General features: G+C 48.2%; 1 protein-coding gene across 2 annotated transcripts in view; it reads right to left on the reverse strand.

The window, feature by feature from the left end:
• The window catches only part of TOGARAM2 (TOG array regulator of axonemal microtubules 2), a 66,122-nt gene extending 56,460 nt beyond the window's left edge, over nucleotides 1-9,662 (reverse strand). The window contains exons 1-2 of one of the 2 annotated variants that reach the window (XM_036903594.2): nucleotides 9,563-9,662; nucleotides 9,190-9,329 (exon numbers count right to left, since the gene is read on the reverse strand). The gene's annotated coding sequence lies outside the window, so the exon portion shown is untranslated. Of the gene's footprint in view, nucleotides 1-239; nucleotides 514-9,189; nucleotides 9,330-9,562 lie in introns of those variants that run through there. The other variant, XM_057497305.1, reaches the window with a different exon arrangement.
• Nucleotides 9,663-16,646: the final 6,984 nt, after the last annotated feature.

The raw sequence follows: 16,646 nt of genomic DNA on the forward strand, positions 1-16,646 counted from the left end.
GAGCCCAGGGCAGCTGCTCCTTCCTTGGCTCACAGTGCTGAGAGCAGCAGGCCAACCTCCCCCAGAGCCCACGGAGGGAGGCCCAGAGAGAGGCACAGCCTCCCCAATGTCGCACAACCTCCATTTCACAGTGCCCTTTGTCCTTGCTCCAGGTCAGGTCCTTGATGCCCCTCCAAGGACTTCAGACATCCTGACCAACCCCCGCATGCCTCTCCCCCAACAAATGGTTTGGTGGGCACCTCTTACCTCCGTCCAGTAGTCAACCCCCGTCACCGAAGGAATCCAGGTTCCCTGGTCTCCCCACAGACAATGCTGCCCATGAGCCCAGGAAGGCAAGGTCGTGGTGGCCCCCACTCCTGGCCAGCCGCAGGCTGCAGGCCTCCTGTCTGGGCAGGTGCTGGGGGCAGCCGCTGGCCCTGCTGCTGGCACGCTGCTGGTCTCTGCCAGGCTCTCCTTGAATAAACAAGGCTGCATAGCAACCGCTCCGCTGAAGGAGCCCACAGCTCCCAGCATGGGGGAGAGGGAGCCAGGAGACATTTCCCCCTGGCCTCATTTCCTCTGGGGCTCACTGGGGCACTAGGCACTCCCAAGTGTTCCACGTGTCCTGCGGGGCTGCCAGAGAGACAACGAACTGGTCCCCACTGCGGGGTGACTGCAGTAAGGGGGTATGTGGCAGGCTGGGAGCAAGGATGCACTGGCAGTTAGTTAACCCCTGGTTTTGCCACAGTTGGCCTCTGGACCAATTCCAGTTCAGCTCTCAAGCTGCTTCTAGAGGCAGAAGAGCAGGTAGTGTGAGCATCCCGGCCTTGAAAGTTCAGAGGCAGCAGGCAGAGCTGGGTTTGACTTCTGATCCTGCCTCTTCAAGCTGTGTGACCTCTGGCCAGTGCTTAACCTTTCTCAGCCTCAGTTTCCTCAATAAAATGTGGATAAGAGTAGTACTGACTGTAAGGATTAAATAGGTGCATGTAAACCCATAGTAGGTCCTCCATCACTGTTAGCACCCTTCCTCAGAAATACTTGGATAGCAGGAAGCAGGTGGCCTCCTCCCCAACCAGATTCCATTGTCCCACCTTTTAGAAAATGTGAACCCAGCAGCCTATGTGGGCTTCTTCACTGATCCCAGGCCCTTGGACAGAAAGCCCAGGCTGCTGTCTCCCCTACTTGAATGACAACTGCCCCCACTGCTCACCCTACCCACTTCTATTCTCACTGTCACTGACTTCATGCAGCCTTGCAAAGAGCCACTTGCCCAAAGACACTAAGAATTTTTCCAGGCAGCACCCCCCACGTTCTTTACAGCAGGATGGGCAGGCATGTGAAGCACAGAGCAGGGAGGGCTGGCGGGAGGCTCTTCACAAGTTCAGGAGGCCTGGCTGCCTGAATCACACGTGAAGGGCTTCCTGATTAAACCCGCTCCCGGCCTTCCCAGCACTGTCCTGGGGTTCTCTCCTTTTCTCTGAGACACCACTGAGGGCAGGCCCGTGGGGGCCCTCCTGAGGCCCTGGAAGGAGCAGCCTTCATTAACCAGGCTCCAGGAGGGGCCAGGGAGGGCCAGCCGATGGGCTGAGAAGATCCCGCATGGCAGGCACAGGCCCCAGGCCAGAGCCCCACAGGCCCCCTGGGCCCCACGGGAGGCTACACCCCTCCATGGCCCCTCTGGAGGCCAGCTGGCAAGTTGAACTGGACTCCTGAGCTCCCACCAGCAGAGCCAGAAAGGAGGCACCCCTGAAACCAGGGCAGGAGGTAGCGAGGCACAGGAAGAGGCTTCCTTGTGCTTTGCACTGGATCCCCCCATGAGGTAGGTGTGAAGACCCCCAAATTTACAGATGGGGAACCATGGCCCAGCAAGGCCAGCCCTTGCTCAAGTTCCACAGCTTGTAAGTGAGAGCAGGTCATCAGTGGAACACCAGAACACGGTGGGGACAGGACAAGGCTGCCTCCGTGTCCCTTAGCCGTGCCTTAGCTGTCACATCTGTGCTCCTCCCCCGCTCCCATCCTCAAATCACAGCCCAAGAGTCAGAGCTTCTAAAATATAGATCTGATGGTCACTCCCCAGCTGGACACCCCTTGTGGCTCCCTGTGTCCGGGGACAGAGGCCACACCCGGCACCACGGCTGACAAGCCCCTCCAGCCTGGCCCCTGCCCTGGCCTGTTAGCTGCGTCTCTTCCTGCTCCCTGCTCTTCACCCTGACCCGGCTGGGTTGCAGCTGAGAGCACTTCCTGAGGGCTGCCTGTGCCCTGCTCTGTGCCAGACGCTGGACACATAGGAGCGACCAGGCTGCCCCAGAAGCTGAGAGATGATGGAGAGTGACCCCCAACAGGCCTGCCATGCGTTCCTGCATGTCCTGTCATCTGGGAGGCGCCCTGGGCAGAGCCCTTGAGAAGCAGAGCTCCAAAGCCAGACTGGACCTGACCCACTGCACGACCTCGGGCAAGGGTCAAGCTCTCAGAGCCCTGCTTCCCTCATGCCGAGCAGGGAGGACGGAGCCCTCCCAGCCCCCTCGGGCGTGTGAGTGACCCTGGGAAAGCACTCAGAGCCCCACCTGGCACTCAGCCTGTCGCAGGCTCACCATCACTGTGACGATGTGCTGACAGAGAGCCTGGGGACCCTGAGTGTGGCATCAACCTGAAGCCTGAAGGGTGAGGAGCCGGCCAGGCGGCAGCAGGGGTGGAAGCTCCTGAAGCCGCTGAGCAGCAAGCCTGGGGCCCCTGTGAGCCCGGGGCTGCTACCTGATGTGAGAGTGGGGTCAGGGAGGCTGCCTTCTGGAAGCTTCCTGGTAAGCTCACCTGAGAAGGTCACAGCAGAAAGGACTTGAATCTCTTGGCCCCAGTAATTTGTTGTCATTTCTTTTAGCAATCTTAAATAAATACTCCCATAGCTAATTGCATCTTCTTTCTTAAAGAAGCCCGCACACTGTTTAAGCTCCAAACCCCACAGAGCCTGGACTGACCCCTGATGGAAGGGTGTGCAAGGCACAGGCAGAGTGATTGCAGGGGTGGGAGGCTGCAGGACAGGGGTGGAGCGAGGAGAGGCTGCTAAGCCAGCCCACAGCGTGTGCTCACAGACCCCAGCCATGGGGCTCTCAGGCCTCTGGGGGTCTGTTTAACAGCTGCACCTGAACAGCGCACACACATATGAGCTCTGTGCACACACACACATTCACACACATGCTTGTCTGCCTGGTGAATCCTTACCCACCTGTCAAGACAGCTTGCTATGGGTTGAATTGTGTCACCCAAAAATTCCTATGTTGAAGTTCTAGCCCCCAATAACTCAGAACAGGACCTTGTTTGGAAATAGGGTTGCCTCAGATGTAATTAGCTAAGTTACGGGGGGTCCTACTGGAGGACGGCAGGCCCCTAATCCAGTATGTCTGGCGTCCTTGCATAAAGGGGATGTGTAGATACACACACACAGGGATGAACCATGTGTAGGCTGGAGCTATGCTGCTAATATCTGTGCATACACCTGCACACACATGCTCATACCCACACACACCTGTATCCACCTGCACCCACCTGCACACATCTGGCAGTCCTTGTAAAAAAGGGACGTGTGAACACACACACACACAGGACAGAACCATGTGCAGGCTGGAGCTATGCTGCTGATACCTCTGCACACACCTGCACATGTATGCCCATACCTGCACTCAACTGCATACACCCCTCTCAGGAAACCTTCCTCCAGTCACCCACTTTGAGTATGCAGCTGTCTCTGCCTGTCCCAATGTTCTCTGCCACAGCTCTGACTCTCTAGTGAGCTCAGTGACTCTGTGTCGGCATCCTCCACCATTCTTTGAGTTCCCTGAAGACAAGGTCCATGAGTGATTATTTCTGTACAATCAACACGAGGTACAAGGTCCAGCCCACCCAGATTTGTTGAATAGATACTTAAAATGAATGGATTAAGCTGATTAACTGACCATGCAGAATCACAAGCCAGGAGAAGGACCTTTGAAAACACCAGATAGGCAGTCCCCACCACAGCCACAGAGGACAGCCCTTGTCTGACCAGAAAGCAGCTCAACACGATCTCAAAAACCTATATTCTGTAACTTTTCCCACTGATGAATTTGGTCAGTGGAAGACTATTGCATTTTGACCCCATTCCTTCAATAAAAATGTCTCTGAGGATCCTCTTGGCCCTTGTTGATCTGTAAAATGAACTAAACTGCTTCTCTTTCCAGCAATACAAAGGACTAGACATCCTGAGCACACCTTCCATTGCAAAATATCTGGACATCCTGGTTAAAGTATACAAATAGCCTTCTAAATAGAGAGCTGGGCTCTTCATAGGGACCTCATTGAAGGATTTACCTGCCCCCATTTTTTCTCACTCCTGGCCTTTTATCATGCTGTTCCCTCCACCTGGAAAGCCTTTCTGGTACCACTCCCTGCCCCTTTACATATATATACACATTGCCCTTGGCCAAGTCCCACTCTCCTTTTGGGAGCCCTCCCTGACTCCCCAGAGCCACCTCTGCTTTTCTAGCCCCTGCACATCCCCATCACAGCTCCACTCAGCACACTGAGCTGCAGTTGTCCACCCCAGCCTGCCCGCAGACAGGCGCACACATGCTGAGCTGTGAGCTCCTTGAGGGTAGGGTCCATGTCTCCAGATCTCTGAAAACTACACCAGCCAGGTGCACAGTAGACATGCAGTGCAAGTGGTGGGAGTGAGTGACACAAACCCTGACAGCGTGGAAGAGAAGGGACAGTTAGGGGCACAGAGCTCCCTTTCCCTACAATGTTCCCTGCTTTTCCCAGGAGCCCACATTATCTCTAGGCTACAGACCAGGGTCTGGGCTCCGTACATTGTATAGTGGATTGTGTCAGGGTGGGGAGGTTCTGACCCCTTGACCAGCATTGCCCCATTAAAAACCAGCACCATCCTAGCCACAGAGAGGTTAGGTCATATGGAGCATGGGGCACAGCTCTCCTGCTGGGGACCCTAGGAAGTCAAATTCCCAGGCTGGACTTCCCCTCATCGCTGTTTCAGATTCCCACCTCTCAGGATAAAGTGAGTCATGACTGGTAATGATTAGCATGTGATGGTGCCGTGGGCTCCAGATAAGGAGACAAGGAAATTGGTCCCGTTCTGACTCTGTCGTCAACTTTACTGTGTGGCTTCCAATGAGTCCCCATCTTCCCTGGGCTTCATTTGTGAAGCGAGGGGATCAGACCCTAGATGATCTCTAGGACGCTTCACTCTCTGATGCTCAGTATTCAGGGTCCTGCCCAGGCTGGAAAGGGCTGGAACCCTCCTCCCTTCCACATTCCAGATGCCCCCACACAGAGAAATAGAACAATGGAGGCAGGCTGGCACTGTTTCTGGACTGACACTTGGGCTGACTCGTTCTTCCAAAATCTGACTCATACTCCCACTCGCGCCCCTCAGAGCCCAGCCTGGAGAGCCTGGGAGGTGCTGACGAGGCTGCGGGCTGGGGGTGACTGGACATGCCAACGGCAGAGAACAGGCCCACCCCGTCGGCATGCCCCTGTGGGCCGGCCTGTTCCCTGGGAAACTCCCAAGTCACAGGGGCAGAGAGAGGACCGAGCCAAACCCTTCGTCTTACAGATGAGGGGAACTGAGGCCCCGAGTGTCACAGAGGAGATCAGGGGTAGTGAGCAGACAGGAAGTGAGGCCTTCAAATCTGCTCCTCTGGCCCCAGCTGCACCCCAGGGACTTCTCCCACGAGGAGCACCCCCTCCCCACAGGGGTGTGCCCCGCTTCCTCTCGCCCACAAGAGAGGGTTTGAGAGCAGCAGGGTGAGAGGAAGGGTACCTTTCCTTCAGTGATGGATGGATGGGTGGATGGATGGATGGATGGACAGACGGATGGATGGACGGACGGATGGATGGATGGATGGATGGACGGATGGATGGATGGATGGATGGACAGACGGATGGATGGATGGACAGACGGATGGATGGATGGATGGATGGACAGACGGATGGATGGGTGGATGGATGGATGGATGGGTGGATGGATGGATGGATGGATGGACAGACGGATGGATGGATGGACAGACGGATGGATGGATGGACGGATGGATGGATGGATGGATGGATGGATGGATGGATGGATGGATGGACAGACGGATGGATGGATGGACAGACGGATGGATGGATGGACGGATGGATGGATGGACGGACGGATGGATGGATGGACAGACGGATGGATGGATGGACGGACGGATGGATGGATGGATGGATGGATGGATGGATGGATGGATGGACAGACGGATGGATGGATGGACAGACGGATGGATGGATGGACGGATGGATGGATGGATGGATGGATGGATGGACAGACGGATGGATGGATGGACAGACGGATGGATGGATGGATGGCTGGATGGATGGATGGATGGACGGACGGATGGATGGATGGACAGACGGATGGATGGATGGATGGATGGACAGACGGATGGATGGATGGATGGATGGATGGATGGATGGATGGATGGACGGACGGATGGATGGATGGGAAGGAGGAGGGGTGAGAGGAGGAGAGGGAGAAAGGAAAACTAGTATGTGAATGAGTAAACGAACGCATGAAATTAAAGAATGAATGTGAAGAAAGAGAGGAAGGGCAGAAGGAGAGAAGGAATCAACAGATGAGTGAATAATGCTGGGAACTAATAGGGAAAAAGGATCGAATACATTTTGGTAAGAACATGCAAAGAAATAAGAAAATTCTTAAAATGTTCCATGTTTCCAGTTTGTGAAAACTCATAAAGCATATGATCACATATTTAGGATATATATATATATATATACATTTCGGTTGCATGTTTTTCTTTTTAAGGCTGCACCAGCAGGGTCCAGAAGGGAAGGGAACTTCCACCCCCACCTACGGGCAATGAGGCGCGTGGCAGCAGGAGGCAGCGCCCTGCTTGGCTGGACAGCGCCGGCAGGGCCCAGTGGGACAGCGGACATCCATCCCACCCGGATCCGTGGGCTACACCTAAACAGGGCGACTGCAAAAAGAAGATTAACTAGGACGATCTAGAGTCTTGCGACATAACACCCAAACGTCTAGGATACAACTGAAAACTACTCTCATGCCAAGAACAAGGGGAAATCAGAACTTAAATGAGAAAAGACAACCAATGACATAATACCAAAGCTGGGATTATCTAACAAGGATTTGAAAGCAGCCTTCATAAAATGCTTTGAAGAGCAGTTAATGAACATGCTTGAAACATAAAAGAAAATAGAAAGTCTCAGCAAAAAAATAAAAGATACAAAGAAGAATCAACTGGAAACTTTAGAACTGAAAAAAACAACTCAATGTGAAAATGACATGACATAGGAATGAATCAGCCTACTTGAAGACAGAACAGAAATAACCCAATAGAATAACAGAGAGAAAAAAGGCTGAAGTGAGTGGAGCCTGAGGGACGTGAGCGACTATAACCAAAGATCTAACATTTGTACTATTGGAGAGGAGAGAAGAAAAAGAAAAAAGGGGAGGGGTTGGGAATATTCAAAGAAATAAAGGCTGAAAACTCCCCAACTTTAGTGAAAGTCATAACCTACAGATTCAAGAAACTGAGCAAATCCCAGACAGAATAAACCTAAAGAAATTCACTTCAAGACATATCATAATCAAAGTTCAGAAAACTAAAAGCAAAGGAGAAAGTCTTGAAAGAAAGAAACCAAGAGATTGTGTCACCTAAAAGAATGGCAAAGGGAAGATCTTCAAACAGAAAGGAGATGATAAAAGAGGAAACTTGAGGCATCAGGACTGAAAGCGAGAACAAGGAAGTAATAAAAACATGGGTGAGTGAAGCAGACTATCCTCCTGGCTGGAGCAGGGCAGGCGCCGGGTGGAGCAGCGTCCCAGCGGCCTGCAAGTCCCCAGCACAGCTCACACAATCAGCTACCATCAAGGGACAAAGTGAAGGAGTGTATTTGAAATATTTCGAGCCTCTGCTGAGTGCCAGTTAGTGTGCTTGCAAAGGTCCTTTACTGTTTAAGACATTTTGAGGAGGGTTTTCTGTTACTTGAAGCTGTCAGCTTCCTAACTGACAAGGCAACTTGTTTACCGAGACTTTCCATCCAAAAGCCCTGTGCTGAGGAGAATGTAATGACTAAACTGGAAAACCAAGGTGAATCCTCACTAGGGTGACCCTTAACCCAAGCCCCATGAGCACAGCCACATCCTTGGTGCAGACTGTGTGGCACAGATAGGCTCACCAGAGAACCTTTCCCAAGCATATGAGAGTTGCTTCCCTAGAAGGGCAAGCAGGTGAGAACAGACTTGACCCTTCTGGACCAGAGACAGGGGCAGGTGGCGCTCCGGGCGCCGAAGGGAACCGCTCTGTCTGTGTTCAGATCTGCTTCCCCACCGCACCGTGGGCAGGTATCAGCACACCGCAGCCCATCCAGTGGGAAGAGAACCCACAGGGAGGTGCCCTAGGCCACAGCACATAAGCAACAGAGCAGGCTGAGCTGAAATGGACCCAGTGGGGAAGGCAAGGGCTCTGCTGAGCCCCTGAAGGGAAGCAAGCCACAGTGGGGCGGGCTTGGCTACATGGCCCCAAAGCCAGTTCGCTACAGAGCGGTGCACAGGGGATGAACTTTCTGGCATGCTAACAAACAGAGGCAGAGAACTCTCCAACCCTAGGAAGGTGTGAGAAGCCAGACAGCACCCTTCCAGGATGGTTAATGGGAATCCAGCCTCCCAGTCCCTGACCCCATGAAGAGCACTTGGAGCTCAGTGACACAGTGTCTGCTTTTCAGATGGATCCTAGGTTCCATTCCAGCTACATTCTGGAATCATGCTATTGACCAGACCTGCCCCAGGACCAACAGGAATCTCCAGCCCTGCCATTCCCCAGTTGTGTTTTGGAGAACAAATATGAATGCAAAAAAAAAAAGGGAGAAAAATTCTGGTAAAGAAAGTTTGGGAAACATGAAATGTTGAACTGGTTTCTTAACTATACCATGTCTCGGGGCCTTTAGTATGTTTTTGTATTATAATGCCCCAGTAAGGGGTAGAGTATGATGCCATTTCCAAATATATATGACTATAGGCCTGTTTGTTCATGAAATATTTCTTAGGACTAGAGTTTTAAGGAACACATGTTGCAAAACAATTCAATGATCTGTCTTAAAGTTTTCAAGGCAACTAGACCAGAATTCAAGTCCAACTGAACAAGTCAAATTATATTTTACCTCTTGGGATTCTTGAGACAAATCAGGTCTCAAGAAAGGTGTCGAGATCAGTCAAGGTGTTCATTTCCCGCTCCAGCTGGTACCAGGACATCATTATTTCACTCCAAAAATGTCATCAGAAGCAGAAGAGGAAGAAAAACCTTTCAGAGAAAAAATTAATAACCTCAGAGAAGACATAAAAAGCAGCCTTGAGGTGAGAGGAAAGGGAATGTATCTTCCCACCATTAGAAAGTCAGTCAAGGATCTCCCTACCCCACCCCCCAATCTTTTCTCTAAAAACTATAAACTACCACAAATGCAGACTTTTTTGAGTGATTTCATCCCCCTCTGGAATATGACTGACAAATACTTCTCCAAGCCCCTCACCTGTTACCCGAGGAGCCAGCGTCAGGGAATTTTCAAAGGCGAGAAGTCCCAGGCCCACTTACTCAGCCTCCCAGCCTACTGGTTGCCAGCAGCCTGAGCGGTTAGCCAGGGCTCCTGGAGAGGGGGAGGCAAGGAGAAGACACGCACATCTTCCCCAAAGACACAAGCCAGCACCGGCCAGGGGGAGTCAGGCCCACACTGGGCTCTGGGCCCTGGCTCTGTTTGATGTGGAAGGAAAGAAAAGACTCTTGTTTCTCACTGTTCCCCTGGGTGACAGTTACCATGGATATTAATCAAGTTTTGGTGCCTGTCAGCTGCTAGTTGAATATAAAGAGCAAGCTCTCCCTGAGCCACTGTCATGCAGAAACACACATGGGAGACAGAGACAGCAAGCCCAGGTCCACTGATGGAGGGGACACAGCAGGCGCCTGCTCCAGGGAGCCCACCCTGGATTCCTACCATGGCATGCATACATGCACACAGGTCCACACAGTACACACTCCCATCAGGAGAAGTAATTTGACATGGATGGATACTGATAAACTCTTTTTACCCCTCATTAATATGCAGGACATTCAGAACTCTAAAGAACACTTCCTGGAATTCCCTAAGGAAATACCCAAAAACAAGTCCCTGAGTAGGCCTTCTAATGACTCAGTTAGTAATCAGAGCTACCATTTATTTGCAAATCTAAGCACTCTATGGGTATGAGCTCATTTATCCTCAATCAGCCCTTAGGGTAGATACTCTTATTATCCCCACTCTACAGACAAGGAAACTGAGGCTCAGAAAAATCACCCAGGTAGCAGTGGTAGGGCCAGGGTTAGAAGCCATTTACTTAGTTCCATAGCAGTTCTGCTGTACCTTCAGGACATCTGGGGTCCAGGCCCAGCTTTGTCCCTGTGGCCTCATGCAAATTCATTAGGCGTTCCCGTACTCCATTCTCTCATCTCTACAATGGGAATAAAACTATTCTCCCTATTATGTCTTAGGACTTTAAGAATCATGTCTAAAGTAATCCAAATTTAGAGATGAGAAAAAGAAAGGAAATTACCATTTATGAATCTTCTACTATGGGCCAGAGTAGTTACATTGTTGCTTATAATGACTTACCTCTAATTCTGCAGGAAAGATAAGGACCCCAAGGGAAAGCCACGTGTCAAAGACCTCATCGACAGCAAGCCCAAGACCCTGGATCCGAACACAGGTCTATTGGTTCCAAAATTTTTGCTTTTTACGTTTTTGTTTCTTTGTTTTTGTACACCAACATGCTATGGGTACAAAAAGAATCCATTAGCATTAATAACCCAAGTCCCCTTGGGACTCTAATCTTCTGGAACCCTCATTTGCCAGTGTGGGCCCGTCCTGCAGCACAGGCCACAAACAGGCTACAGCTTCTGACTTCTGCGCTTGGGAGGGGCGTCCACCCAAGCCCAAGATATGCCCCAGCTATGAGTCCCCTGTCACTCATTGCTCTGTCTCACATCCTGCCAGGCAGCTAGCTACAGACTCTATATTCTCACCTTTAAGTGGGGCTACAACCAGAACTGAAGATCACATGGCAAATCCCAGCCCCCACAGCTGGCCTCTTGTACAAGCCTAGCAAAGCTCCTGAAGCCCAGCTAGAATCCTCCTGAAACCTCTGCGCAGAATATCATCATGCAACACAGGTGGCCATCTGTCATGCTTGCTGCAATTAGTGACAGCACATTCTGCTGCTGAGATCAAAGAGCAAATATCCTGTATCCCTCTCCTGCTGATTTTCCCAGAGCTCTCAAGGCTGCAGGGTGATGGCCTCATCCATCCCAGGGTCAGGGGAGCCTGCTTGGGGGACCCGATGAAGTCCTGACTGTGACCACAGCAGAAGCAGCGTCTAAGGACCCTGTGAGTAGCTTCCTCCCAGAAACCCATCCAGCGTGTACATCCAGTGAAGGTGTAAAGGACCAAGACGGCCTCATCTCCACCAAACTGACGAAAAGGGCCGACTCAGGGAGAAGGTGAAAGGAGGGGGAGAAAAGAGAGACAGAGGCAGAGAGAGAGACAGTGTCTGTGACCACAGAGTATATCTCTGAGTGTAGAAGCCAAGGTGGTCATGTACAGAATTTGTGTCATGGGAAAAAATAACAATTTAACTGTTATAAAGAGAGGCCTTAACGGGAAATAGAAGAAGCAAGGAGAATAAAGGTACTTAGGGTTGAAAGAAGTGATTTTGTACTTAATGCTCTATGGCTCTATAGTCTTAAGCTCATGTCATAGTATCTCTGGGGCCTTGCACTGCACACCTGTGAGGTGCTGGTCGCTGGACACAGCACCAAAATATTTTATTTCATCTTCACAACCATCCTCTGAGTCGCACTTTTCTTCATTTTGCGGATGAGGAATTGAAACTCGAAGAAGGTAAGTGGTTTGCCAAAGGTCACGGAGTAAGTGCCCGATGGGTCCCACCGCTGTACCTCCAAAGCACTTGCCACCCTGAACACCTTTCCCAGAACAGGCATCCTGAGCCGGCCAGCCACCACCTCTGGCAGGGTCCCTCTAGGACATTTCATGATGAAAACTACAGTGGCCTCTTTGCTTTTTTTCTCTTTAACTTTAAAAGATCCAAATTAATAAACAGTCCAGACTTGGACAAATTTCTTGAAATCGGAAATCCATAAAAAATGTTCTCTGTCTTCGCCCACTCAAACTATGCATTTGATGACAAACAAGCCCTTGGGGGCCTAAAAGTGCAATGTCAAATCTGCTGCTTTTCTTTCTCTATCTCTCTCTCTCTTTTGGTTAAATAAAAGCCTTTCCCTGCAAATGTTTGCATTTGCAGACTTGCAGACTCTTCAAAAACAAAAAACAAATACGGTTTTCTTTTACACATGATACTTCTCAAGCCCAGAGTCTTGCAAATGTCCCTGAAATGCAGTAAGCTCTTTTGTGAAACTAATGAGCTGTCAAGATGCACACAAAAACTGAGCGCCATTTCTCCTGCTTTTTGGGGGAGTTGGCAGCTGTTACAAGCCATTGTTCTGGTGGGAATAGTATGGTCTTATGTTTGTATTTTTAGATACATATGCACATAGAAAAGTCTGGAAGAATATATGTAAAACAGTATTTCTGCTTATTTCAGGATGGAGGGGATTATGAATGATTTTTACTTTAATTGGTATTTCAAGGTTTCTCTACTATGAACATAGATTGCTTACATGCATTTTTAAATTACTATAATAAAACTATGCAGCCACATAAAAAAGATCAATAATCAGAAGTGAAATGAAATTTCTCCTTCTGGCATGAGAGAGTAACATAGACCAGATTTACCCTCCCACAATAAACAATTACAGAACCAGACAAAATATATGAAACAATCGTTTTCAGACTCTGGACAACAGGTAGCACTGTGACTCCTGAGAGAAAAGAGACAGATGAAGCGAGGCCCACAGGAGTCCTAGCTTTCTGCCTAGAGGCACATCCCAGACCGCAGAGCAGGAAAGGGGCACCCCAATACAGCTGTGGGGGGGAAACAGACAACAGGGTTCAGAGAAGCTGCGGCAGCTGGAAGTTGCAAGACAGGTTTCTGGTGGAGGGAAATGTAGGTAGAAAAACAACTACAAAGAAATTTCATCCAGGGGTGTCCTGGAGTATTTACGGAATACCAAGAAGCTCCTGTGTAAAGTGAAACTCCAGGAGGTCAGACAAAGGCTTCAAAGGAACAGTGAGGTGAACAGTTCCCTGAACTTACACAGCCCTTGAGTTCCAGCTTGCTAGAAAGGACAGCCCTTGTGGATAACTCAGGGCATTCACTAGGGAACTCAGGAGGGTCGTGCATATTGTGATGCTTAGAGCCAGCACTAAAGAAATAAAATAAAGAAGGAGAGCAAATAAGCCGATAGAGAAGATAAAGTGGAATTTTTAAAATATTCAACCAAAAGGTATAAACAAAAGAGGAAAAAAGGAAAGCACAGAACAGACAAGACAGGTATCCTAATCACATTGATAACTGTATTAAATGTAAATAGCCTAAACATTCAAATTAAAAGGAAGAGAATCAGGCTGGGCGAAAGCAAGATCCAATTATATGCTGCTTAAAAAAAATAAACTTTAAAATTAAAAACACAGGTTAAAAGTAAAAGGCTAGGAAAAGATATATCCTGCAAACAATAAGCGTAAGAAAACTGGAGGGGCTACATTAATATCAGATGAAGCAGACCTTAGGACAGGAGATATTACCAGGCAGAAAGGGGGACATTCACAATGACAAAGAGGTCAATTCATCAAGACATGAAAGTCTTATATGTGTATGTACCCAGTAACAAAGCTTAATATACATGGAGCAAAAACTGGCAGAACTAAAGGAAAAACAGACAAATCCACATTTAAAATTGAATACCTCATTAGACCTCTTGATAATCAGTAGGATAGGCAGACACCAAGTATAGAAAACCTGAACAACACTATCAGCTTGACCTAATTGATATTTGTAAGACACTCTACCCAGTAATAGCAGAAACACATTCTTTTCAAGTGCATAAGAAACATTCACCATGATAGATTATATGCCAGGCCATAGAACAATAAATACAAAGAATTGAGTCATATAAAGGATGTTCTTTTACTACAATATAATTAAATTAGAAATTAATAACAGAAAGATCTTTGGAAAATCCCCAAACATTTGGAAATTGAAAGTCATCCTTCTAAATAATCCATGACTCAGAGAACTGACAAGAGAAAAGAGAAATTACAGCAAGTTTTGTACTGAATGAAAATGAAACCACAGCCTATCAAAATTTGTGTCATGCATCTAAAGCAGTGCTTAAAAGGGAAAATTTAGCGTTCAGGGCTAAATGGGAAATAACCCAAATCTCCATCAACAGAAGGGATAAAAAAATTGTGGCAATACCACTTCATACAATGGAATACCACTTGGCAATAAAAAGAACAAACTATAGATACTTGCAACATCAGTGGATCTCAAAAACATTATGTTGAATATCCTTCATTGGAAACTGAGAATTAAAAGAGTACATTTATATGATTTCATTTATATGAAAGCCTTAGAAAGATATCTATTCCATAGTAACAGAAAGCATATCAGTGGTTGCCTCAGACTTGTGGGGAGGGGGACACGTTGGGGATTAACTGGGAAGATACACAAGGGAACCATTTGGGGTGACTGAAATTTTCTCTATCTGGATTGTGTTGTAGTTCTACAGGTGTAAATATTTGTTGAAACCCATTGACCTGTACACTTAAAATGTATGTTTTTATTGATTGTAAAACATACCTCAATAAAGGGTTTTTTTTAACAAGCACAGTAGTTATGGGACAATGTGTCATTTATCTTGCCTCCTAATGTGTCGCACTATGAAGTATACAGTGTCACCTTTGATGTCTTGTCGAAACTATTAAACCTAAATTTAATCAAGACTTAAGATCTGTGCTACACCAGCGCCACTAGCTATTTAAATATAAACTAATGAATGAAAGTAAATGTAAAATTCAGTGACTCAGCCATATTGGCTACATTCTGAGTGCTCAATGACCACATGTGGCTGGCGATTATCATATTGGACATTGCAGAGAATGAGTCCATCATCACAGAAAGTTCTGTGGGATAGTACTGATACAACATCCAGATTATAGGAAATACAGGGCCCAGGGAATGAGTTAAAACCACAAGAGGAAACAAATCCAGCATGTGGCTCATTCTAAAAGACAACAGGACTGGTCTGTTCCATGTATCAATGTCATAAAAAAGACAAGCGGGGAGAGGGGAAGGGAATGTTTTAGAGCAAAAGTGACTAAAGACTTAATAAAATCCAATGAATGAAACATAACTAACTAGGTCCTGGCTTGAAAAAAGCCAACTATAAAAGAAGTTTGGGGGACAGTGAGGAAAAATTGAATTATCAACTGGAAATTAGATGATAGTAGGGAATTACCATTTGATTTTTTGGTGTAATACTGTTATTGTGCTTATGTTGCAGGTCATGATCTTCAGGAACTTCACACTTAAGTATTTAGGATTAAGTGTCATGACATCTACAATTTACTTTCTAAAAGGTCAGCAAAAATAAACATGCACACAGATGTAGATGAAGCAAAATGTAGGAAAATACTAAGTGGCTTAATCTAAGTGATATGCATACAGATAAATTATACTACTCTTGTAAATTTTCTGTATACTTGAAATTTTCATAAATTGGAAAAAGAAAAGAAAATTCTACCTCCTCCACACACACACAGTCATTGACAATGTAAAATCATGGTTTTCAAGGACAAACTCTACAGGGAAAATTAACGTAGCTGATGTAGAGTGTGATTTTTCTCTGGTTTTGGCTTTATTATTATTACTTCACTTTTGAAGTAAATGCAGGAAGGGAAACATTAATTCAAGCTTCCTATGCTCAGTGACCCTGGTTTCCTGTCAGCTGGGTGTTTTGCCAGGTTGGTGTGTGTGGTCTGGTACGGCAGGGAGGTGTGGCCAGGCCCAGGAAGGGTGTAGGTAGACCAGCCACCTGCTCTGTGGGCACTGCCTGAATCAGCGTACCTGTAGGTGACAGCTCCCCACCTGGACACTCAATCTCCCTAACTCAGGACTCGCTTCGTGATGCATGCTGCCAGACTAGACATTAGGGCTCCGCTTCAGGGCCTGAACACCAGAAAAGAGTTGGGAGCACAACAGCATTTCTTTGGGGCAACCCAAGAGGTGGGGGTACAGAAAACACACCCTCACCTACCAGGGGAGTTTACACAGGAAGAGGTCAGGAGCAGCTTTTTGTCACAACTCCTGGGCTGCCGTAAGAAATGTGCACAAAGCGAGGCTGACACCTAGTGGTTGCTTTTACGCCGACTTGGTCCTGCCGACCTGAGCAAGTAACCAGGCGACCTGAGGCCACATGTGGGGGAGAGAAAATGTGAGGACAGTGCCCTGGCTCCGGGCGCACCCACTGAGTTTGGCAAATTCGAGCCACAGCGAAAAGCTACATGCGTGTGCTCTCAACTCCCGAAGCTGACTGTCTCGTGAGGGAGACAGGACCACCTGGGATACCTGAGAAACTGCCACAGGCTCTCCGGTCATCAAAACTCACTTTGGTTCC

This window comes from Manis pentadactyla, chromosome 2, assembly GCF_030020395.1.
Source record: "Manis pentadactyla isolate mManPen7 chromosome 2, mManPen7.hap1, whole genome shotgun sequence".
NCBI classification, from domain to species: domain Eukaryota; kingdom Metazoa; phylum Chordata; class Mammalia; order Pholidota; family Manidae; genus Manis; species Manis pentadactyla.